Genomic DNA, 23,935 nt, shown 5'->3' with positions numbered 1-23,935 from the left:
AGCACCATCTTCACCCATGTCCTTAACTTGCATAGTGCTTGCTGGTTTACAACCACAACCACAACCACTCAGACATCACGCTTATGTTCTGTGGAGTGGAGGGCAGGCGCTAATATTAATAGCTCTTTGTGTAACTGAGGACACATACAAGGTTCATTAAAGCCATTGAATGGTGTACCCAGAATGACGTGGTCTGGAAGTGGTCACTGGAGTGACCACTGGACTAACCTCAGGTCTCCAACCATAACCCCTGGGAATATCATTTTCTCTTCCGTGGTGACTCAGTCATTCATAACATCTCAAAAGAAAGTTCTCAGACCCACTTCTCTGGTCCTACCAGAGAATGAAAAGTGCATTTTTTCACATTAACAGCTGGATATTTCTACATGGGCATCCCCAAAAAATGTCACTTAAATAAAACATCAAAAACTGTTGTTGTTGTTGCTCAGTTGCTAAGTGGTGTCTGACTCTGCGATTCCATGGACTGCAGCATGCCAGGCTTCCCTGTCCTTCACTGTCTCCTGGAATTTCCTCAAACTCATGTCCATTGAGACGGTGATGCCATCCAACCATCTCATTCTTTGTAATCGCCTTCTCCCCCTGCCCTCAATCTTTCCTAGCATCAGGGTCTTTTCTAATGAGTTGGCTCTTCACATCAGGTGGCCAAAGTACTGGAGCTTCAGCTTTAGATACTATTTCCCTTTTTCATAGTTTTCTTAACCTAATATTGGACAATTTATCTTTCCCAATGAACTATATGATCATTTTATCTAATTCTAAGAAAGAAAAAAAAAAAAAAAAAAACCCTTGTTTTCATTCTAATGGAACTGCATGAAATCAATTTTAAAAGCATTGACTTTATTATAAGATTTCTCATCCAAAAACATGAACATCTTTTCCAGCTATTCAGATTTTTTTCTGTTTTAACAAGACAGTAAGATTTTTTTTCTCTATATTTTCTGTTATTTTCTTATTAGAATTATTCCTAAGTAGTTTAGTTTTCATCACTATTATAAATGGAAAAAAATATGTTCCCATTTTTACTTTTTGCTGGTTCTTATTAGAGCAGAAACCTAAAGGAGATCAGTCCTGGGTGTTCATTGGAAGGACTGATGCTGAAGCCGGAACTCCAATACTTTGGCCACCTCATGCGAAGAGTTGACTCACTGGAAAAGACCCTGATGCTGGGAGGGATTGGGGGCAGGAGGAGAAGGGGATGACAGAGGATGAGATGGCTGGATGGCATCACTGACTCGACATGAGTTTGGGTAAACTCTGGGAGTTGGTGATGGACAGAGAGGCCTGGCGTGCTGCAATTCATGGGGTCGCAAAGAGTCGGACACGATTGAGCGACTGAACTGAACTGAACTTATTAGAGCAGAAAAGACCTTTTGGTTTCTGTATGTTTATCTAGTATCCATCCACCTTATCACATTCTCTTAAGATAATATTTGCCATTGGTTTGGAATAAATAGTCTTTTGCCTGGTTAAATAATTTTCTTTTATACCTACCTGCTTAGAATTTTTATTCCGATTGAATGGTTGTTGAATTTAAGCAAGTGCTGTTAGAATATCTGCTGATGTTTTCTCTTAGTTTATCAGTGTAATAAATTATGGTGATGGACTTAGAGACTGACCCACTCATGCAGTTGTGGAATAAACCTTGCTTATTTATTGTCTTTTATTCTTTTGATATAATGTACAAAGAAGTCTTCTATAATTTTCCTCTCTAAATCATCAGTGATATTAATCTATAATTATAATTAGTGATTAAAAATAATCTATACATTTTTTTCTTTCTTAAATTTTGGTGTTAAAATTACAGTGGCTTCAAAACATCATTTTAAAAGACTTTTCTATGGCTTGGAGGAGTGGCTGAATTTCCATTTCTAACCAGCTCCCAGGTGATACTAATACTACCAGTCCAGGAACACACTTTGAGGAGCAAGGGTCTAAATTACTTAGCACTGGAATTGTCAGACATTTAGAGGTAGATTAAAGCCCAACTCTGAGGCCATCGGGCCCTAGAATCTTTTCAGTATTGACCTCCAAGCACATTATTGTTGTTCTGTTTTTGTTTTTTCCGTCTTCTTGGGTCTGTTTTAATAGCTTGTGTTTTGCCAGGAAATCACACATTTCTGTAGGCTTTCATAATCATTGCTATAGAGTTGCCTATAATGAGTCTCTCAAATTTTTGAATTTCTCACATACCTATGGTCATGACTTTTTCTCTCATTCCTAACTTCTTTTATTTCCTTCTCTTTTTTGACCTCATCAACTTTGCGCATTTTCTGTCTGTTTTATATATAGTTTACTAGTCTATTCACTAACTTTTGGAGTTATTTCCAGCAGATTCTAATTTGTCCTTCTTACTAATACTATTTTAATATATTATTTTTTCTATATCATTAATTTCAACTTTTACCTTTGTCGATTGATTTCAATTTCGTGTTTTCTTTTTCTAACTTTTTAAAGATGAATATTTAGTTTCTTTTTTTTTTTTTTTTGGTTTTACTTTTAAATTATGAAGGCATTTTAGAGCTCTAAATGTTCCTTTTAATACTGTTTTCAGGGTCCTATTAATCTCAATAAAAGTGGATTATTTTTCCTTGGTTTCTAGAGAGTTTTTCCTACTTACATCATTCTTGTGAAAATTACAAGTGTCAATATATGTAAAAAGAGTAGTTGCCCTGCTGTTTTTGGTGTAAGCAAATGTGGGTGTTAACTACTGTTATTATTTACCTATTTATTAGAGACGATCTGAGAGGACAAGTCTGGACCTGTTGGTGGCCCCTGAACCTCCACATGAAGTTTGAGAAGGAATGAAGTTGGCATGAAGCAGAGCAGAACCAAGACCACTGGGCCTTGGTTACATGGTTGGACCTGGAGCAAGTTGGTCCCAAAATTGGTTGCACCCAAGATTTTTCAGATATGAGGCAATAAATTTCCTTTTTTGCTTAATATGATCTTCTCTGGTAGCTCGGGCATAAAGAATCCACCTGCAATTCAGGAGACCCCAGTTCAATCCCAGGATCAGGAAGATCCCCTGGAGAAGAGACAGGCTACCCACTCCAGGATTCTTGGCCTCCCTGGTGGCTCAGACAGTAAAGAATCCACCTCATGTCTGACTTTTGTGACTCCATGAACTGTAGTCTGCCAGGCTCCTCTGTCCATGGGATTCTCCAGGCAAAAATACTGGAGTGGGTTGCAATTTCCTTCTCCAGGGGATCTTCCTAACCCAGAAATCGACCCTGGGTCTCCGGCATTGCAAGCAGATTCTTTACCAACTGAGCTATGAGAGAAGCCCATGACTAACACTTAATATTTACAGTTAATATTCTGTGATTGCAGTCAGAAAGAGTCTTAAACGATACAACTGCCAAGCAGTGTCCCAGGATAGAAACTTGAGATCCATTTCAATTTTGCTGTCTCACTGACCATATTCCATATAGCAAGTCTGCGGATTCTACTTCTTAAATTTCTTTTCGTTATGATTCCTTTTCCCCACTTCCTTAATTCAAGGGAGAAGGGAGGAGAAAAGCAGTATTTGCTGAATACTTATACACATATTTATAGACTGCTAGGTAGTGGTGGTATGACTACATGACTTTAGTCACAAAGTCAAGTCCGACCCTTGTGACTCTTCAGACTGTAGCCTACCAGGCTCCTCTGTCCATAGGATTTCCCAGCAAGAATACTGGAGTGGGTTGCCATTTCCTTCTCCAGGGATCTGACTCGGATCGAACCCAAGTCTCCTGCATTGGCAGGCGGATTCTTTACCACTGAGCCACCAGGGAAGCTCAAACTACTAGGACACGTTCACTATTTAATCCCAACAGTAACCCTATGAAGAATTTGAAGAATTTGAAGCAGAGATGGTGACTAACTAGACCAAGGTCACACAGTGAGCCAGCAGTGATTCTAACTCCAGAAGCCGTACTGGGCACCACTATCATGGATAAGCATTTACTGTCTTGATAAACATTTACTCAGTGAGTAACCCCAGAAGCAATAGTTATAGAACTCCACCCCAGGCAGTGCTCATATGACACAGGCCAGTGGCTACTTAGTCCTTTTTGAAAATGGCAATGACTCTCCAAAGCAGTCTAGTCAATACCCAACCTGATCACTTTTCTCAGAGAATTTGTCATCAACCACTAAATCTCCACATTCTCAGCCCCAGAGCTTGTGGAACCTGTTTGCAAAGAAAAGAGCAACACCAGCCAGGTTGTGGCCACGCCACATCTTTTGATCAAAGAAAGACAAAAAAAAAAAAAGGCCTGGTGATTTTCTCAGCAGGAGTTCACACACACACATACACACACACACACACACACACACACACACACACACATCTTTCACAAGTCTGTCTCCTTGAAAATATAGTTCTTGGACTTCCCTGGTTGTCCAGTGCTTAAGAAGCTTTCTGTCAATGCAGGGGACATGGGTTCAAGTCCTGGTCCGGGAAGATTCCGCATGCTGCAGGTCATCTAAGCCTGTACATTGCAAATACTGAAGCCCAAGCACCCTAGATCCCATGATGTGCAACAAGAGAAGCCACTGCAATGAGAAGCCCGTGCACCACAGCTCGGGAGTAGCCCCCGCTTGCTGAAACTATAGAAAACCTACACAGTAATGAAGATCCAGCACAGCCATAAATAAATACACAAATTTTAATATATATATAGTTCTTTAAGGAGTCTTTTCTGTTGTTTTTGTTTTTAATTTTTTAAATGTTTGGCCACACAGCACATAGGATCCCTGACCAGGGATCGAACCCACACCCCCTGCAGTGGGAACTCGGCATCTCAACCACTGGACCACCACAGAAGTCTCTGTGGAGCCTTTCCTGAATAGTCCTATAAACCTCTCTCTGCTGCCATTCCAGGACTCCTCACATAGACCATCTGAACACTTCCTACTTCTACAGATGCTCCTTTCACTTCCTCAAATCCACCGAGCTCATGCCGGGACTTTTGCCCTCTCTGGGAATGCTCCTCCCACCCATCCACACAGCCACCTCCCGATCCTCCTCGGGTGTCTGCTCCAGGGAGGCCTCCCCTGCCCATCCTGTCTGAGGTAGGTCCTGGCTTCCCCGACTCCCTCTTTCAGAACCACAGCCCCCTGATGACTGTCTTTGCAACCCTTTAGAACAATACACAACAGTTTTATTCACTTGGATGTTGACTTGGGGTTTGTTTGTGTTTGCGTGTTTTTTCTTTCCTCTTTCTCCTTTACTAGGATAAAACCAAATGGGCATCTTGAGAGCAGGAAACCTGTTTGTTGCTCTTATATCGCTGGTACATCACACAGTCCTGTTGCATAGCAAGGACTTAGTATATATGTATATGTTTGGTGAATGAATGAATAAAAGAATCAGAGACTAGAATATAGAACCTGGGGGGCCTGATTTAACTCAATCACAGATGACTTGGTGGGTCCCTTTTTAAAATGTTCAATTGGTATAAATGGGCAGAACGCATGAAGTTCCCAAATCCTGGATCCTTCCCCATTTGATGGAATTCAATTAATCCCTGGGTGATTCTTTTCCTGTTTCTGTGTGACTGGCTCAGCGAATGAGTGAGTGAGTGCTCAGTCATGTCCAACTCTGTGACCCCATGGACTATAGCCCACCAGGCTCCTCTGTCCCTGGGATTTTCCAGGCAAGAATGATGGAGTGGGTTGCCATCTCCTCCACCAGGGGATCTTCCTGACCCAGGGATTGAAACCACGTCTCCTGAATTGGCAGGTGGATTCTTTACTACTGTGACACCTGTGGCTGGCTCGGACCATAACTCTAAAGACATTTTAATGTGACCCCACGGCCCCTGAATTTCACTCATGCCAGTGACAGAGGCCTCCCCCTGTCCTTCAAAGGCTCAGTGTCCAGCTGGAGAGTGGGGCAGGTGAGATGTCCTACTGTGGAGGAGAGGGGTACACAGATGGCTTTGAAAGAACCTTAAAAAAAGGGCTTCATCCTGGGAAAGGGTAGGGGTGAGAGGGGAGGGAAACGCGACTCTATTGCATATTGTCCATGTATCCAGGCTCTCCCATATTATCTTATTTAATCCTCACCAGGGTCCTGAAATGTGGATGTTTTCACCACTGTTTTATAGTTATAAGACTCTTATAGTTAAGAGTCATAGTGGAAAAATACAGACTTTTATGTCAGATAAGCCTGGATTCACATTCCACCCTTTCAGATTAGCTGCTGTAGGGCCCTTGGAAACTATTCAACTTCTCTGGACTCAGTTTCCTTATTATTAGTAGTAGTAGTAACAATGACAGTTGCTATGAATGTCAAATGATGAAGATATATGACATTAGTTGAAATGATTTTGTGCTTTAAGCACATGCTAGAGATTTAATGCATTACAGCCTTTTTTGTGAAGAGATTTGCCCAAGATCCACAGAATAAGTAGCCTAGAACTTGATGACCTCTTGCTTTGACTCTTGGGAGTCCCTTGGACAGCAAGGAGATCAAACCAGTCAATTCTAAAGGAAGTCAACCCTGAATATTCATTGGAAGGAGTGATGCTAAAGCTGAAATTCTACTACTTAGGCCACCTGATGCGAAAAGTCAACTCATTGGGAAAGACCCTGATGCTGGCAAAGATTGAAGGCAGGAGGAGAAGGGGGTGGTGGAGGACGAGATGGTTGGATGGCATCACCGACTCAATGGATATGAGTTTGAGCAAACTCTGAGAGATAGTGAAGGACAGGGAAGCCTGGTGTGCTTCCATGGGGTCCCAAAGAGTCGGACATGACTGATCATCTGAACTGAACTGAACTGAAGGAACAGCAAAAGGATATTTTCTTTCTTTCTTTCTTTTTTAATACTGGAGTGGGTTGCCATTTCCTTCTCCACGGGGTCTTCCTCACCCAGGGGTGGGACCTGTGTCTCCTGCACTGGCAGGCAGATTCCTTACCACTGAGCCGCCAGGGAAGGATATTTTCTATATGGGCCACACGGCGTGTCTCACTTCCCAGGTCATACACTCTCCTAGGACGGGAACGATATCACCGCCCATTCTGGCTGAGTGCTATGGTTTCAGCTCACACTCCAGTCTTCTACAATAAGGTCATATCGATTATGCCGATACCTGGGTTTTCTACTCAGTGGTATGTATGAGGTATGGGGTCTCTGTGACCCCGTGGACTATAGCCCACCAGGCTCCTCTGTCCCTGGGATTTTCCAGGCAAGAATGATGGAGTGGGTTGCCATCTCCTCCACCAGGGGATCTTCCTGACCCAGGGATGGAACCCAAGTCTCCTGCTTTGCAGGCAGAGTCTTTACTACTGAGCCACCAGGGAAACCCTGCACCTTCTCTTTCTATGAAATTGTCCCTGCAGTGATCTCCATGACGACAATCTTGCCTTCTGGAATCCAGGCTCCACACCAGCACCAGACGGGTGACTCCAAAATTGCCACTGTCCCTCTCTGCACCCCTAACCTTCAATAGCTTCTCTTGTCTCTCATTGGCCATCCAGCGCTTTAGCTTAGAAAACAATCTGACAAAAAGGAAATCTAATATGTCTTTAGCATTTTTGAATCATAAGGCCAGCTGCTCAATTCTCACTTTTAAACATGTCAAGATCCTTAAATGCCTTAGGAAATAGATGAATTCTAGAAATCCTAAATAAATAAAACTTGGACCTTCATAAGACGTGTTGTTGCCCAATCATAGATAAATCTTGCTGTCTAAGGAAGCAGTATTATCAGGCAAATGTCGCATAAAATAAATGTAATCAGATGAAACAGAGTGTCCACTTTCTTAAATGGAGAAACACTGACCACCCCAACCCACTCCAAGCAGTAAAGACAGGCTTGCTTGCTTTCCTCCAGTCCCACCTCCTAACTTTCCACACCTCCTTCCCACCCAACCCCGCCTTAACTGATGACAGCCCTGGGCTACAGAACAAAAGTGCGGTGTTCCAGAGGTTTTTCCTGCTGATCTGAGCTGCTGTCCTCTGCAGTCAGCCTGTGTGTGGTGAGTATTTTTGCAATAACTTTAATGTTGCAAACTTCTTGTCTTTCTCTTTCATCCTCTTTCAAAAGAAAATTATTTTAATAAATTATTGAGCCAGTAAATTCTTATCATATAACTAATATAAGGTAGAATTGAATAATAAGTGAATTTTTGTTAAAAGCCACATGTCTGCAACATGTAATTGTCTTTTAAATTAAATTTGATGGGGCGATTCATAAGATCGTGTATATAGACTGTCTCTTAAAGATGAAGAGACATTTTTTAAGTGAAAAAATATTCTTAGTTATAAAGAAGAAATTAAGATGGGTTGTTTAAGCAGATTATTCTAAATTCCTTCTAGAAACTTTGTTATTTTGTAATTAGTTTCAAGACTTGCTGTGGAAATTACCATTGCTAGATTTTGCAGTTTATTATTACTTTACTGTCTGAAGTTATTCTCTCTGTTTTTGTATAACAAAAACACATGTTTGAGATCATCACAGTCTGGCCATTTGTCACCTTTCCTGATTTGCATTGTTGTTATTATGGGCAATATTACCAAGGCAAATCTTAGTATTTTCACTGTTGAGGGAATGATTAATTCTTCTCACGTGTATGATTTAAAGAAAGGGGTCAGGGAGAAAAGTTTTTTTTTTTCTTTTTTATTTCTTAAAGATGGTCGATAAAATGCATGACATCTAGATGGATGTCTGGTCTCGAGACTTTGAAATTGTGCACATGAGACTTACTGTTTCTGTATTCGTACATTTGTTCATTGAGCCTCTACTCTGTTTCAGGCATCGTGTTAGGATAAAAAGATGAGTGGCCAGAATCCATAGAGCTCAAACTCCAGTAGAGGCAAGGGACCTGAAAACAGCTGATCTTAAAATATCAGGTCAGACGCTCACACTCAACCACACAGTCGTGTCTGACTCTTTGCAACCCCATGGACAACAGCCCGCCAGGCTCCTCTGTCCATGGAATTCTCCAGGCAAGAACACTGGAGCAGGTTGCCATTTCCTTTTTCAGGGCATCTTCCCAACCCAGGGACCAAAACAGCATCTCCTGCTTCTCCCACATTCGCAGGCAGATTCTTTACCACTTGAGCCACCTGGGAAGCCTTGAGAGGCCTAGTGTGGGTGTGTGAGTCACACAGTCGTGTCTGACTGTTTGCGATCTCATGGACTATAGCCTGCCAGGCTCCTCTGACGATAGAATTCTCCAGGCAAGAATATAGGAGTGGGTTGCCATTCCCTTCTCCAGGGGATCTTCCCCACCCGGGGATTGAGCCCAGTTCTCCTGCATTGTGGGCAGATTCTTTACTGTCTGAGCCACCAGGGAAGCCCTCCAAGAGGCCTTTTGTTGTTGTTCAGACACTCAGTCATGTCCCACTCTGTGACCCCATGGACCGCAGCACACCTGAACTGAAGGCTTCCATGTTCTTCATCACTCCCGGAATTCGCTCAGATTCCTGTCCACTGAGTCAGTGACAAGGTCTTAAACACACTGAAAAACGTGTGGTATGCTATCTACATTCCTCCATATGTAAAGAAGTCCAGTGTAATTTGATTATTTCCGTCAAAGATTACCTTTATTTGAGGAAGGAGAATAAATATTTTTCCTTTATTTTATTTCACTTTATTGCAGCCCTGAGGATATGCTTAGTTTAGCTCTTTCGAGGCCATCCAAAGCAATCCATCGGAAGACCCACCCCAGTGCACTTCCATGTATTAGCAAAATGCAGAGGAAGCCAAGAGTACTGAACAAGCATCATTGTTCAGCCATCAGTTTTATTGAGGAATTGGCACTTAACGCTACTTATAAACTCATTTGGGTTTAATGGGGATGGGGTGGGAGGCAGTGAGAATGGAGATAAATGTGCCTGTGCGTTTTTAACGTCTGCCCCTCTTAGTGCATAGATTGTGTAGGGAGGTGAGAACAAAGATAAATGTGTGTGTGCAGATAAATGTGTGGGTCCGTTTAACGGCTGCCCCTCCTAGTGCATAGATCATTTTCTGGAAGAAGACATCCAGAGGCTTTTAGGAGAACAAAAGTTTGATAATTAAGTGTATTGGTTCCTGCTTTTTTTCCCAAGTTAAGTTTGTCAACATTTAAGTGTTCCGCGGCCACCAGCTAATAGTATTTTCACTGAAGTTTTGAGATCCATTTATATTGACTAGAGCACTCAGAAATGGTTTTAGTTATTGTCTTAGAAAGTATTGGATAGGACTTGCTCAAGTTTTGGATTACAGCTGTTGCTGCTGTTGTTTAGCTGCTAAGTCATGTCCAACTCTTTGGTAAACCCATTGCAGCCCATCAGGCTCCTCTGTCCATAGGATTTTCCAGGCAAGAATACTGGAATGGGTTGCCATTTCCTTCTCTAGGGGATCTTCCCAACCCAGGGATCGAACCTGTGTCCCCTGCATTGGCAGGTAGATTCTTTACCACTGAGCCACCAGGGAAGCTCTTGGGTTACGGACACCACCCAAATTCACCATTCTGTAACTTTTGACCCTTGATTTTATGGCTAATGACCAGCACTATCTTAACCCTCTTTTCTTCCATCACCAATGCAATTTGTGGGCATTGAGTGGGGTGGAGGGCTCTTCCTGCTGCCTCCCCCCACAACCCCATCCCTTGCTAATAGCACAAAATCTAAAATTATTTAGCAAAGTTGCTGCTGCTGCTAAGACACTTCAGTCGTGTCTGACTCTGTGCGACCCCATAGACGGCAGCCCACCAGGCTTACCCGTCCCTGGGATTCTTCAGGCAAGAACACTGGAGTGGGTTGCCATTTCCTTCTCCAATGCATGAAAGTGAAAAGTGAAAGTGAAGTCGCTCAATCGTGTCTGACTCTAGCAACCCCATGGACTGCAGCCCACCAGGCTCCTCTGTCCATGAGATTTTCCAGGCAAAAGTACTGGAGTGGGGTGCCATTGCCTTCTCCTAGCAAAGTTGACTGTTGACCAAAACAGACTTTAAAAAATCAGCTAAGTCCCTTCAAGATGTTTGTGCTGAAGTGAATGGAGCTATTAGCTGTAAATGATCTTCAACCCATGTGACTCAAAGGACAGATGATTCCAGTTCTAATTTAAGTTGCAGCAAGTTTTAAATTACAGTCCTGTACTTCTTAGGTCTTCTGGTTCTTCTAGCCAAGATATTAATTCTGAGACAGTTACAAGTTTGCTATGCTGATAAGACCAGATAATAGATATTCCAAACATGGGTGGAGATAAGCCCTCTGCAAGTCCAGGAGCTGGTGATCCCCTCTTCTCTTTCTGGGATTCTCCCCTGCTGAGTTCCTATTGGAGACAAAGATTTCCAAGAAAGAGGTGAAGAGACAGCAGATAGAATAAAGGCAAGACATGAGTCTGGGAAAATAATTGCCTAAGGGAGGAATCTGATTTTAGATGAGAGTTTTCATAGCTGTATATGACTTAAAACTTCTAACTCAAGGATCCATTCACTCAACCAATAATATTTCAGCCTTTTATTCTGCAGACAGAAATAAATTGGGGGATGAGCTGGAAGAACTCAAACTCTTTCTTGGAAAGACTCTTTCTGTTCCTTTACACCAACTCAAGAGTCACGGTGGAAGTTTTAACTAATTAGATAATAATTCTGAGCTAGAGCCCAATGATTGGATCCCAATTCTAAAAGAGATAAATGCTCACTCCCCAGTTATAACAAAAAAGAAAACAGCCTTCTTTTCCCTGTAGGAAAAGTGTTTTACTGCCACATTTGGGAGTAAACTCATTAAAATGTGTTCCTACACACACAAACCAAATTTTTATTGGATTAAATGGAAGGACATACATCACAGATGTCAACAGTAGTTCATCTTTGGACTTCCCTGGCAGTCCAGTGGTTAAGACTCTGTGCTTTCACTGCCAGGGTACAGGTTTGATCCCTGGTCAGGGAACTAAAGGTCCCGCATGCCGTGTGCCCCCCTAAAAAAAATAGTGGTTAGCCTTGTATGCTGGATTTAAAAGAAACATTTTCTTTTGACATTTTTGTGATATTTAGATTTATGTTCATTGATTGTACTGTTTGAACTAAGTTTTAAAAATTATACATGTTTGGGGTGAAAAATTAAGTGGGAGGGGAATTTGAAATTAGAGGGGAAATGTGTGTTTTATCTTTGTGTAAAAGACTTACGCTCCATTACTTCAGTACTCAAATCATCATTTTGGATAGACTTCCTTCAATAATTATGATAATTTAATTCTCAGCTCTCCCTGTACCCTGGAATCACCTAGAAAGTTTTAAAAATATCAATTCCAAAGCCTCCTTCACTTACACCAATGGAGCCAGAATCAGAATGAAGCCAATTAGTCAACTTATTATATAATCTAAGGGTCCGTATTGTAATTTTTGTCTTCATAGCATTGACCAGAAGGTTTGTTCTTGTTGTTTAGTCGCTAAGTCATATTGACTTTTTTGAGACCCCATAGACTGTAACCTGCCAGGCTCCTCTATCTGTGGGATTTCCTGAGCAAGTATACTGGAGTGGGTTGTCATTTCCTTCTCCAAGTAATCTTCCCAAACCAGGGATCGACTCTGCATCTCCTGCTTTGGCCGGTGGATTCTTTACCGCTGAGCCATCAGGGAAGCCCACCCAGGAAGTCATATTACCTAAAATGAGAGTCCATGAGCATTTTACTGCTTTCTTCTATTATCACAATGGGTGGGTATCAGCAGCACCTGGTGTAAAAGTTTTTCAGCTCTCTGGCGTAGAACTTGGACTTCGATCAGTTGTACAGTCAAATGTGATTCATTGGTGTGTGCGAAAGATGCACTGCTCAATAAAACACCAGCTTGTTTTACATGGATATTTAAATGCCAGTCGTAGCCCATGTTGGCCAAGTCTCCTTTCTAAGCTTCCCCACTGGTCACTTGCTAAAGCAGTTTTATTAATAGAATGGATTTATAAGGAAAACACATTCTTTCCTGCAGGTATGCCTTTAGCTTATCTCCATGTTGAATTAGGATGGCCATCAACTCACCTCCACACTTCTATTCAGGTGCATGTTCTGTTTGCATCTTTTAGTTTTTATGACACTACCTTTGCTTTATATGCCTTTTCTTCTGCGTACCTGTTGCTACGTGTAATAGGCAGCCCTCGATGGGTATCTGAACTCAGATTCTTGCCAAAGACTTCTAATTTAGCCTCTGCTGTTGCTGCTAAGTCACTTCAGTCATGTCCAACTCTGTGCGACCCCATAGACGGCAGCCCACCAGGCTCCCCCATCCCTGGGATTCTCCAGGCAAGAACACTGGAGTGGGTTGCCATTTCCTTCTCCAATGCATGCAAGTGAGAAGTGAAAGTGAAGTCACTCAATCGTGTCTGACTCTAGCAACCCCATGGACTGCAGCCTACCAGGCTCCTCCATCCATGGGATTTTCCAGGCGCTTCACAAATCTTAACAAATCCCAGGTGGTGAAAATACTATCCATGGAGGAATACTCAAGAATATCCATCCATGTTTTTCGCTGAACAATCTAAAAAATCTGATTTTTAATCTTGAATCATCCCAGATTATCAGAGAGGTAGATACTCGGATGGGATCATTTTAGCTTCTTGCTTTCACTGATTCTACCCCAGAATTGTGCTATAACTGTGTATTAGGGAATAGGTTCTGGAAAGTCACTGCTCTTTCTAATGTAGAGTTACTGAGATAGGCTTTGGCCACTGCATTTTATGTATCATCTCCTTGTTGAGGAAATTGAGAAATGTGTCTAGGTCTCAATCTCTTTTTATTTTATGGACATGATCAATCTCCTAAATGTTTGTATTCCCTCTTTGCTTTGCCTAGTGGGAAGCTCAGAGACTAATTTTCAGCCCATACCAAGCACTGTACAGGAACCTTAGAGTAAGTGCCAAATTTACTCCCGGCTTTATTTTCCCTGATCTATTTTTGTGGAGAAGGAAATGGCAACCCACTCCAGTACTCATGCCTGGAAAATTCCATGGATGGAGAAGCCTGGTGGGCTACAGTCCATGGGGTCACAAAGAGTCGGACATGACTGAGTGAACTGCAAAATTATTTTCCCTGATCTCTTTATTTTTGTGTCTTGTTTTGTATATAATTTAGTAGATGGTTCAAATCTTTTTAAAAACAGGGCAAGACTATGAATCAAAATTTCTCAGCCTTGACGCTAGTGAGTCAAATGATTTCTTGTTTGTGGGAATGGGTACGAAGTGGAAGAGAAGGGAAGGGACAGAGAGAAAGGAAGAGCCTCCCTGGCCTCTACCTACCAGGTGCCAATAAGCCGTTGTCCCCCTACCCTGAGCTGTGACAACCAAAAAAATACCAGACATTGCCAAATGTCCCCTGTGGGCAAAATCACCCCTGATTGAAACTCACTGGTATAAATGAATCAATAAACGTAATACTGAATATGTAGGGGAAGAAAAGCTTTCCTCAACCCTCTTAAGGTCCCTGGCTGGGTCTGAAAATTAAACTAAGTTTGACAGGGGAAATGCAGGCAAAAGTTATTAAATTTTAACATGTTCATGGGAACTTTTGCAAGAAAATTAGACTCAAAAAAGTGACCAGAGCAGGAAACTTTTATACCTTTAGACAAAGAAACCATAAATTTGTGAAGAGTTGACAAGATAAGAGGGTTTGCCCGAGGGGTACTAAATGGTGAAAAAGTAACAAGGTTTGCTTATTCTTAGCCCTAAATCCCATTTCTGGTGCTAAGGATGTCTGCCTTCCTTCTGGTTCAAAGAGGGTACCTTTCTCTTACTTACCTCTTGCTTTTTGGGAAGACAGGTGAAGGGAGAGACCTTCCTGCTTTTGCTATTTTCTCAAACCCCTTCAGGGGCTTCCCCAAAGGTGGCGCTAGTGGTAAAGAACCCGCCTGCCAATGCAGGAGACTCAGGAGACCCAGGTTCAATCCCTGGGTCGGGAAGATGCCCTGGAGAAGGAAATAGCTACCCACTCTACTATTCTTGCCTGGAGAATCCTTTGGACAGAGGAGCCTGGTGGGCTACGGTCCATGAGGTCGAAAAGAGTTGGATGTGACAGGCAACTTAACACGCCTGCAAACTCCTTCAGCTTCAGTATGCCAAGGTGTCATATTTTAGGGTACTGGGTCCTGAACCCCACCAAGAACCTAGTAATTTCTAAGCTATGTGGAGGCCACTGTCTTTGAGGGACACAAAGATCACTGAAACCTACTGACCACACTAATAAAAGCCAAAAATAAGCCCCCCAAAAAAGAAAACGGAAGTTCTCAGAGTATGCATAATTAGATATAGCTCATATCTGAAGTTACTATAGCTACTGTAGCTCTCCTAATGACTCTGCGGAGAAGGAAGTGAAGGCACTATCGTCGTCATTGAGAGAAAAGGCACAGAGGTAGCCAAGTATCGATGGATAGAGCTATGGTTAGAGCCCAGCATCCTGACCCCCAAGTCCAGGGGGCTCTCCACCACACCACCAAAGTGTTGTTGAGCAAGTTCAAAGGAGGGAGAGAGGCAAACCCAACTTGGAGGATTTGGAGTGGCTTCTTGGAGGAGATAGCATTTGAGATGCGATGTTGACTGCTCAATAGAGAAAGTGGAAGCATGAACTCACAGCAGGAATGGCATAGATGGAAAGCTTGCAGAGTGGTGAGGAAGCTGACCAGATACGGAAAGGAGAGGGTCGGGGAAGGACTAGGAAAACAGAGTGTGTTGTGCTGCAAAGAGCTTCTGAGGGCAGGCTTATGGGGCTTGGCTGTGAAAAGGCAGTCATTCCCTAGAACCATGTATGCCTGACAGCCCTTCATAACTTAGATAAAAGTAGAGAAGAAGCTTAATGAATTAGGTCACCAAAGAGATTAGTAATGGTAGAATGATAGTGGGGGCCTGGAGGGATCCAATTTATCAAGTGATCATTATGCTCTACCCTGTCCCCAAATTAAAGGCTTTAGTGAGCCAAGTTCCCTTCACTGTCTTGATGAAAGGAGGGTAACTGAACTTTCCTGGTGTCTGAAAATTTCCCAGTCTTGCACTATCAAAAACGCAAGGGGTGGGTGGGACAGAGAGGGGGATGGAGGGAGGCTCCAGAGGAAGGGGCCATATGTATACTTAAGGCTGACCCACGTTGTTGTATGGCAGAAACCAGCACAACACGGTAAAGCAGTTAGCCTCCAACTAACAAAAAAATACAAGAGGGCTCCTCATTTAAGCGTTAGCAGGCATGAGCACCATTTTAACCATTGAGGAGAAATGTTTTCGAGTGACCTTTTAAAAATAAAAAGATTTAGCTTCCATTAGAAAATGCCATACCATCAACTGCGCATAATCATTTTAAAATTACCTTACGACTGAGAGTTCTCATTGTTCTGGCTAAGATTTCAGAAATGACACAATTGGTGGGACATTAGGCAGCATCCTACTAGGATACAGACAACAGCGAATTCTTATGCGATCCAGATAATTGGCTCCAGATGCGGATTCGGGCCTGCCATGGGGGCTGGGTGCTGGAAAAGATCGAGAAAGGAGATGTCTTCCTAGTGCAGGGGCTGACGGTTTCTGGGGCCGGCTACAGGGGGTTGGAGGTCAGATGGTCATGTGAGACTAATCATCTCTCTTCACTCCCAGTCTGTAAACCAAAAGGGACCATTTCCTCCTCTGTCTCATAACATCACAGTCCAGTGGTTAAGACTCTGCTTCTGATGCAGAGGGCATAGGTTCAATCCTTGGTCAGGGAACTAGAATTCCACATGCCATACAGCACAGTCAAAAAAAATTTTTTTTTAAAAAAGAAATGACACTGTAGGGGAAGAAAAATAATTTTCCCTCTAACCATCTATCTTCTCAGCTGGGGCCCTGGAACAAAAGATAAAGAGAAAAGCAGAAGTTGATTAACACCTATATCTCATATACATGGGAGAAAAGAAGGAAAACTGTAACTCTCAGCAGTGGCTTAGACTTCAGGCTTAAATATCATCTTCTGCTAAAAGCAAAAGAGAAGCTGGGAATGGACCAGTTATGGGGAGGAGGCCAGGTCAACAAGAATAAGGTTTGTTATGCAGAAAAGGGCCTGGTCCATCCAAGAGTTTCTTATGATTTATTTCTTATTAGAGTCATTCTTCTTTTCTTGGTAGGACAGGGAGACCACCTTACAAATGGTGATCTTCTTTCTAAATATACATTTCCCTTCAAGCATGACTTCTACTCTGTTTCCTATCTTCTCCTGAGTCTACTGTTTCTCAAAATAATCAGCTCAAAATAACTTCCCTGGTGGCTCAGACAGTAATCTGCCTGCAATGTGGGAGACCCAGGTTCAAGCCCTGGGTCAGGGAAGATCCCCTGGAGAAAGAACTGGCAACCCACTCCAGTATTCTTGCCTGGAGAATCCCATGGACAGAGGAGTCTGGTGGGCTACAGTCCATAGGGTCACAAAGAGTCGGACACAACTGAGCAACTAACACACACACACACACACACACACAACTGTAATCCTAACAAGGCCAAAATGGCATTTGGGGATGCCATTTTCTGGTTAACAGTATAACTGGTCGAGTGTGACGTGGAGGCTGCAGAATTCTGCTTAAGACACATTGGAGCTGGGGGTGATGGAGTGGGATGCACACTTAGACCAGGGGCTAGAAGACAGGCCTGCTGTGGGTCGCTAGATGCTGCAGAATCTCAAAGTGATCAAAAGCAAGGCCTTCTCAGCTGCCTTTATGTAACTTCCTTGTTCCAGAAATGGGTGGCATAGAACCCTTGGAACTATCTGGTAGGAAGCTGAAAGCCAGAAAGAGGTGGACAGAGGAAAAAAGAGGGGAAATCAAGGGAATTAAGAGCCCTGGGAAGCCCTAGTGAATGAATGATAAGCAACAATCTCACTCGACCCTATCAAGATAGATCAGACTGGCTGAGAGAAATAGAGCCCGTGTGAGACCCAGGCAAGTCAATGAAACTCCTTCCACGAGACAGAGGGCTTGATGGAATAGAAGAACTCTGACTTTGGCTTTAGCTCACCTGGCATTGAACCAGACTGAGCTACTTAATTTCTCCAAGTATCAGATTTCAACACAGGAAGCAAGACTGTTGCAAGGGCAATATCACACATCAGATTGCCAAACATGGAAACTGGCAATAGAAACTGCTCAGTAAATTTCAGTTTTCCTTCCTCTATCCATGAATGAACAACTATACGTTCCCAGAGGAAATGCTCTTAAATAATTAAGCTGCTGCTGCTGCTGCTAAGTCGCTTCAGTCGTGTCTGACTCTGTGCGACCCCACAGACGGCAGCCCACCAGGCTTCCCCGTCCCTGGGATTCTCCAGGCAAGAACACTGGAGTGGGTTGCCATTTCCTTCTCCAATGCATGAAAGTGAAAAGTGAAAGTGAAGTCGCTCAGTTGTGCCCGACTCTTAGCGACCCCATGGACTGCAGCCCACCAGGCTCCTCCATCCATGGGATTTTCCAGGCAAGAGTACTGGAGTGGGGTGCCATTGCCTTCTCCGAAATAATTAAGCTAGAAATCAAATAAACCATTGTCCTTTGGGACGTTATGGCAGGGGAGGCGGGGGTGGGGGTGGTAGTGAAGAAAAGGGCCTAGTACACAACCTAGAAAAGCCCACTATTTTCACCTCCTCACCATCACTTCCCATTCCTGTAAGTTTGGGGAGCAGTAACTGCCCCTACACTGGTATTTAGTTCAGTTCAGTTCAGTCACTCAGTTGTGTCCGACTCTTTGTGACCCCATGAATCGCAGCACGCCAGGCCTCCCTGTCTATCACCAACTCCCGGAGTTCACCCAAACTCATGTCCATCGAGTTGGTGATGCCATCTAGCCATCTCATCCTCTGTCATCCCCTTCTCCTCCTGACCCCAATTCCTCCCAGAATCAGAGTCTTTTCCAATGAGTCAACTCTTCGCATGAGGTGGCCAAAGTACTGGAGTTTCAGCTTTAGCATCATTCCTTCCAAAGAACACCCAGGACTGATCTCCTTTAGAATGGACTGGTTGGATCTCCTTGCAGTCCAAGGGACTGTCAAGAGTCTTCTCCAACACCACAGTTCAATATTGCTTGGGACATAATTTTCAAATTTAACTGAATAATCTGTATTTTTTTCATAAATGTGATGACTCTATTTAATCATTTAACCCTAGTTTCTGTTTTTCTCAATTTTAAACCTAGGTGTCTGCTTCGCAGGTTCTTTAGAAGCCTATGAGTAAAAAGAAAGATAGTGGCATTTCCAGATATGGGCTAGGATGTGGAGCAACTGGAACTCTCATACATTACTGATGGAGGTAGCGCCACTACTTTGGAATACAGTCTGGCACTATTTACAAACCTTGGGACCCAACAATGCCACTCCTAGATATAGATATAACAGAGATGCATACATAGTTCCCCTAAAGATATGTACAAGAATGTTCATAGCAGTGTTGTATTATTGGTAACAGTCCAGGCTGGAAACAATACAATGGTAGCATGGATCAAGAAATTGTGGTATGTCTATAAAACGGAATCTTATACAGCAATGAGCAAAAGAAGCAAGAAATAGAAGAATAAATAATGTTTATTATTCAATAAATATAAGGCTCAGACACAGGCAAAATGAGCTTCTGATGTTAGAAGAAAGGATAGAGGTTGCCTCTGGGTGGAGGGCTCGACTTCTATAAGAGTAAGGAGGGCTTCTGGGGTTCTATAATATCCTAGTTCTCAATTCAGGCTGTGGTTTCAAGAATTCACTTGATGAAAATTCATCAATCATGTTTACAATTTCTATCCTTTACTGTATATATACGCCCTGGAGAAGGGAACGGCTACCCACTCTAGTATTCTGGCCTGGAGAATTTCATGGACAGAGGAGACTCACAGGCTACAGTCCATGTGGTCGCAAAGATTAGGACACGACTGAGCAACTTTATATTGCATTTCAATTAAAGGGCTATTTAAAGAAAAAAGAAAACAGTAGAACTGGAGAGGTTCAACTGTCAACTAGGAACAATAAGCAGAAGGAAGAGACAAGAGGCAGGTTTGGGGGCAAGTCCCAGCAGGACTTGCCACACAGAAGAAGCGTTACCGAATAGAATGTGAACAAACCTGTGAGGGGACCAAGATTCTGTGCTGATCCTTGAGTTCCAGCACGTGCATTTTGAACATTTTTTTTAATATCTATTTATTTGGCTGTACAGGGTCTTAGTTGCTGGACCCCCAGACCAGGGATGGAACCCAGGCCCCCTGCACTGGGAGCATTGGACCACCAGGGGAGTCCCCACTTTGAACATTTTTGAACTCAGAAGCAATAAGTAAGGTTTCATTTCTCACAAGGACTGCTTATCAGTGTCTGCTAGGAGACTGCATTCAACAGGCTTCAGGCTCATGTTTCCACCCCATTTTTCTTAAAAAAAAAAAAAAAAAAAAAGTGCTTTCAGGATGTTTAGAAATATCCTTGGCCTCTATACACTTCTCATCCAGTTGGGACAACCCAAAATGTCTCCAGACGTTGCCCAATGTCCCCGAGGAGTTGAAATCATCTCTGGCTGAGAACCAGTTCTCTACATATGTATTGTAAACTCCAGGTCAAGTTTTCATTGACTGATTTTAAGATATTAAAAATACATACATATATACATGCATACATTAAAAAATAAAAAAGCAGTTAGTCACAAACTGTCTAGCTTACTGAGACCCCAAAATTCACCTGAGAAGGGATCCTCTAGGAAAATACTGAACAGGGTTTGCTCATTTCAACTGGTCCCTGATTGATAGAGGGCAATGGGAAGAAGAATGAAGTTTCTGGAATCCCTTAGAACTGAATTCAAATCACAGCCCTGCCAGTCTGTCACTTTAGACATGTGGCTTTTTTCCCCTTTGAAGACCAATTTTTAAAAATATTTATTTATTCATTTGGTTGTATCAGGTCTTAGTTGAGGCTTATGAGATCTTTTTAGTTGGCAGCGTGTGGGATCTAGTTCCCTGACTGGGGATCGAACCTGGGCCTCTTACTTTGGGAGCATGTGCTTTTGGCCACTGGACCACCAGGGCTTATTTTCTGTGTGGCTTATTTTCTGTTTCCTCTATCAATGCTCTTTCTTCTGCAGCCTTGTGGGAAAACTACACACACTTTACAATTCCTACAAGTATAAAAGAAGTATGGGACGGGGGAAGTATTGTCTCCTCCAGGGCCAAGTACCACTGTTTTTATTTAACTAACATTCATGAAGTATTTACTCTGCCAAGATTCCTTCGAAGGACTTTTCAAACATCAACTCATCTAATCTTCATGACAACTTTGTAACCTGGGTACTATTGATATCCCGCCTTTCACAGATGAGGAAACTGAGGCACAGAGAGGCGAAGTAACTCACCCAAGGTCATGAGCTGGAGCCTGGGGCCAGAGTCCACGACCTTAACCACTTGATCATGCTTCTCGGTCCACTTTCTCATCTTTTGGTTCCTATAACATTACCCATAAGATGCTCCCCATATCTTTTCTCTGAAGAGACTAAGGAGAGGATGTGGAGCCAACATGCAATCTTTGAGACAAGCTACATTTTCTCATCCATAAATTAAAGAAGTTCGACTAGCGATCATGATTTTTCCTTGGCCTTGGCACTTAGTCTCTTTGCTTCAGTTTTCTTGTCTGCAGTGAAAAGAATCTTAACAGCCTAATGCCCTGAGTGCTCTGGCCTGCTGTGAATATTAAATAGAGACCAGTGTGAAGTAGGAGCCAAACATGAGAAGCATGGCACTCTATATAAGCATCAGCTATGGTCATATCTACAACATACCACATTCAGATTTTTTCCATCAGTGTTCACTGGCACTTAGATGCTCTCCCATGTGTGTGGTGATTTGCAGCTTTCAAAACGTCTTCACGTACGTATTGTTATCTGAGCTTCCCAAACACTAGCAATGACTAAAATCCAAGCTTTCTGACTTCTGACCCATTGATCCCAGGTGCTTTTCTGTATCAATAAGTCATGCATGGACACTGCTACTTGGCAGCATTTAGTTTAAAACAGACAATGTCAGGTCATTGATACACAGGGAACACGGGGTTTAATAGACATAGTCTCATCACATTAACACGACAAAGAAGAAAGTCAGATTGTACTCATTTTAAAGATGCTAAAACTGATGCTCAGAGAATTTAGTTTAATTGTCTGAGAACACAGAGCAGGTGGAAAATAGATTTGAATCCAGCTTCATTTGTCTCCACCGGTTCCTAACCGTGATCTAGGCCCTAGCAAGTCAGAGTGTGGGCCAGATGCCAACAGCATTGACACCACCCACGAGCTTGTTAAAAAGGCAAATCTTGGGTCTCACTCTGGATCTACTGAATAAGGATCTGCTTTCTAGAAGGACTCCTTGGTGAGTCCTGAGCACATCATAATTTAAGAATCACTGACCTCTATTGCCCCTCAGTGAAGATCTATCTCTGATATTCAGAAGTGCAAAATCTGTAAATAAGCACATATATGCACACATACACATCCATACACACATATATTGTAGGGTGTTTTTAAAATATACCTCTTCCCTGGTAGCTCAGACTGTAAAGAATCTGCCTCCAATGCAGGAGACCCAGGTTCGATTCCTGGGTTGGTAAAATCCCCTGGAGAAGGGTATGGCAACCCACTCCAGTATTCTTGCCTAGAGAATTCTATGGACAGAGGAGCCTGGTGGGCTACAGTCCATGGGGTCGCAAAGAGTTGGACATGACTAAGCGACTTCACTTTCACTTTTCACTTTCATGCATTGGAGAAGGAAACGGCAACCCACTCCAGTGTTCTTGCCTGGAGAATCCCAGGGACAGGGGAGCCTGGTGGGCTGCGATCTATGGGGTCACACAGAGTCGGACACAACTGAAGCGACTTAGCAGCAGCAGCAGCAAGAAGCTAACACTTTCACTTTTTCTAAAAATTTTACTTTAAGAAAGGGAATTTAGGGATTTTAAAGCAAGTGGCATGAGTCCCTGTGTTAGACTGGGAATTGAATTAATAGATACTTACTACATACCAGGACAGATGTTTTCATATATAGCAATGTCAGCATTTGCCCATTCCAGGTTTTGTTTTTTTTTTAATCAATACTTCTTATTTAGGAAATTATTCACTCTTTTTTTTTTTTTAATTAAACCCAGAAAATTTTATCCTTACCCTAAACGACTCAACACAACAAATATATGAAGCACTAGAAGAATATTTAAGATACAATTTTTGCCCTGGAGTAATTTTTAGCTTTGGGGTCTCTAGGGAAGTACTTAAGGACAGTTTTCCTTTTTGATATATTGGCTAAACTGATTTTGGTTACCTATACTGATAACCAAAACATTGTTTTTTATTATAAAGCAGTTTTCTGTCAAGAACATAGTCTTGCTGGTACATTGCTCTTTATTTAATAGTATACACACACCCGTAGCAGAAGCAGCTTTCTGTATATGTTAACTATACTGATTTTCCCAGTAAATAATTTTTAAAGTAATGGATAATTCTTTCATGAGGCCAGGAGTATATCTGTAACATTCAGAGCTGAACCACACATTACCTATACAACTTACTCTTATTTGTTAACCATTTCTTACGTATCATGTGCCAACTCTGATCAAACAGTAGGAGCATCTGATACCCTGTCTTGTGAAGATACATCCCGCAGGAGCATTCTAGGATTGATTAGCAACGTCTGCTGCGAGTATAAGAAAGAGATCCTGAAGTACCCTTGTCATGCACTCTGACCCTGTTTCCTGGTCCAAAAAGCAAATCTCTTTACTGTTCCTCATGCCTTCCACACTCTTTTTGCCCCCTAGGCATTTCCTCACATTATTTTCACTGTCTAGAATGTCTACTATCTTGCCTATACAAGAATCACATACTCTCCAGTCAGCCTTCCCAAGTTTCTCCAGAACAAATGATAAAAACAACAACAACAAAAAAAACCAAGAAACCTGTTCCCAAATCATATGTTTGGACTTCAGCTCAGGTCCCTGGGTCAGAGGTTTATCTTA

General features: G+C 42.5%; 1 protein-coding gene and 1 long non-coding RNA gene across 6 annotated transcripts in view; one reads left to right on the top strand and one right to left on the bottom strand.

Annotated features, from left to right (window-relative positions):
* The window catches only part of LOC109560636 (placenta-specific gene 8 protein-like), a 55,119-nt gene that overhangs the window by 15,442 nt on the left and 15,742 nt on the right, over positions 1 to 23,935 (top strand). For 3 of the 5 annotated variants that reach the window (XR_011567260.1, XR_011567259.1, XR_011567261.1), the window contains 2 exons: positions 2,754 to 5,079; positions 7,906 to 7,991. The gene's annotated coding sequence lies outside the window, so the exon portion shown is untranslated. Of the gene's footprint in view, positions 1 to 2,753; positions 5,080 to 7,905; positions 7,992 to 8,789; positions 8,866 to 23,935 lie in introns of those variants that run through there. The other 2 variants (XM_019963025.2, XM_070791704.1) reach the window with 2 other exon arrangements.
* The window catches only part of LOC139183665 (uncharacterized), a 48,196-nt gene that overhangs the window by 23,611 nt on the left and 650 nt on the right, over positions 1 to 23,935 (bottom strand). The window lies entirely within an intron of this gene.

This window comes from Bos indicus, chromosome 6, assembly GCF_029378745.1.
Source record: "Bos indicus isolate NIAB-ARS_2022 breed Sahiwal x Tharparkar chromosome 6, NIAB-ARS_B.indTharparkar_mat_pri_1.0, whole genome shotgun sequence".
Taxonomy (NCBI): Eukaryota; Metazoa; Chordata; class Mammalia; order Artiodactyla; family Bovidae; genus Bos; species Bos indicus.
Note: the sequence above shows the minus strand (reverse complement) of the source record. Positions and strands in the feature narration are given on the sequence as shown.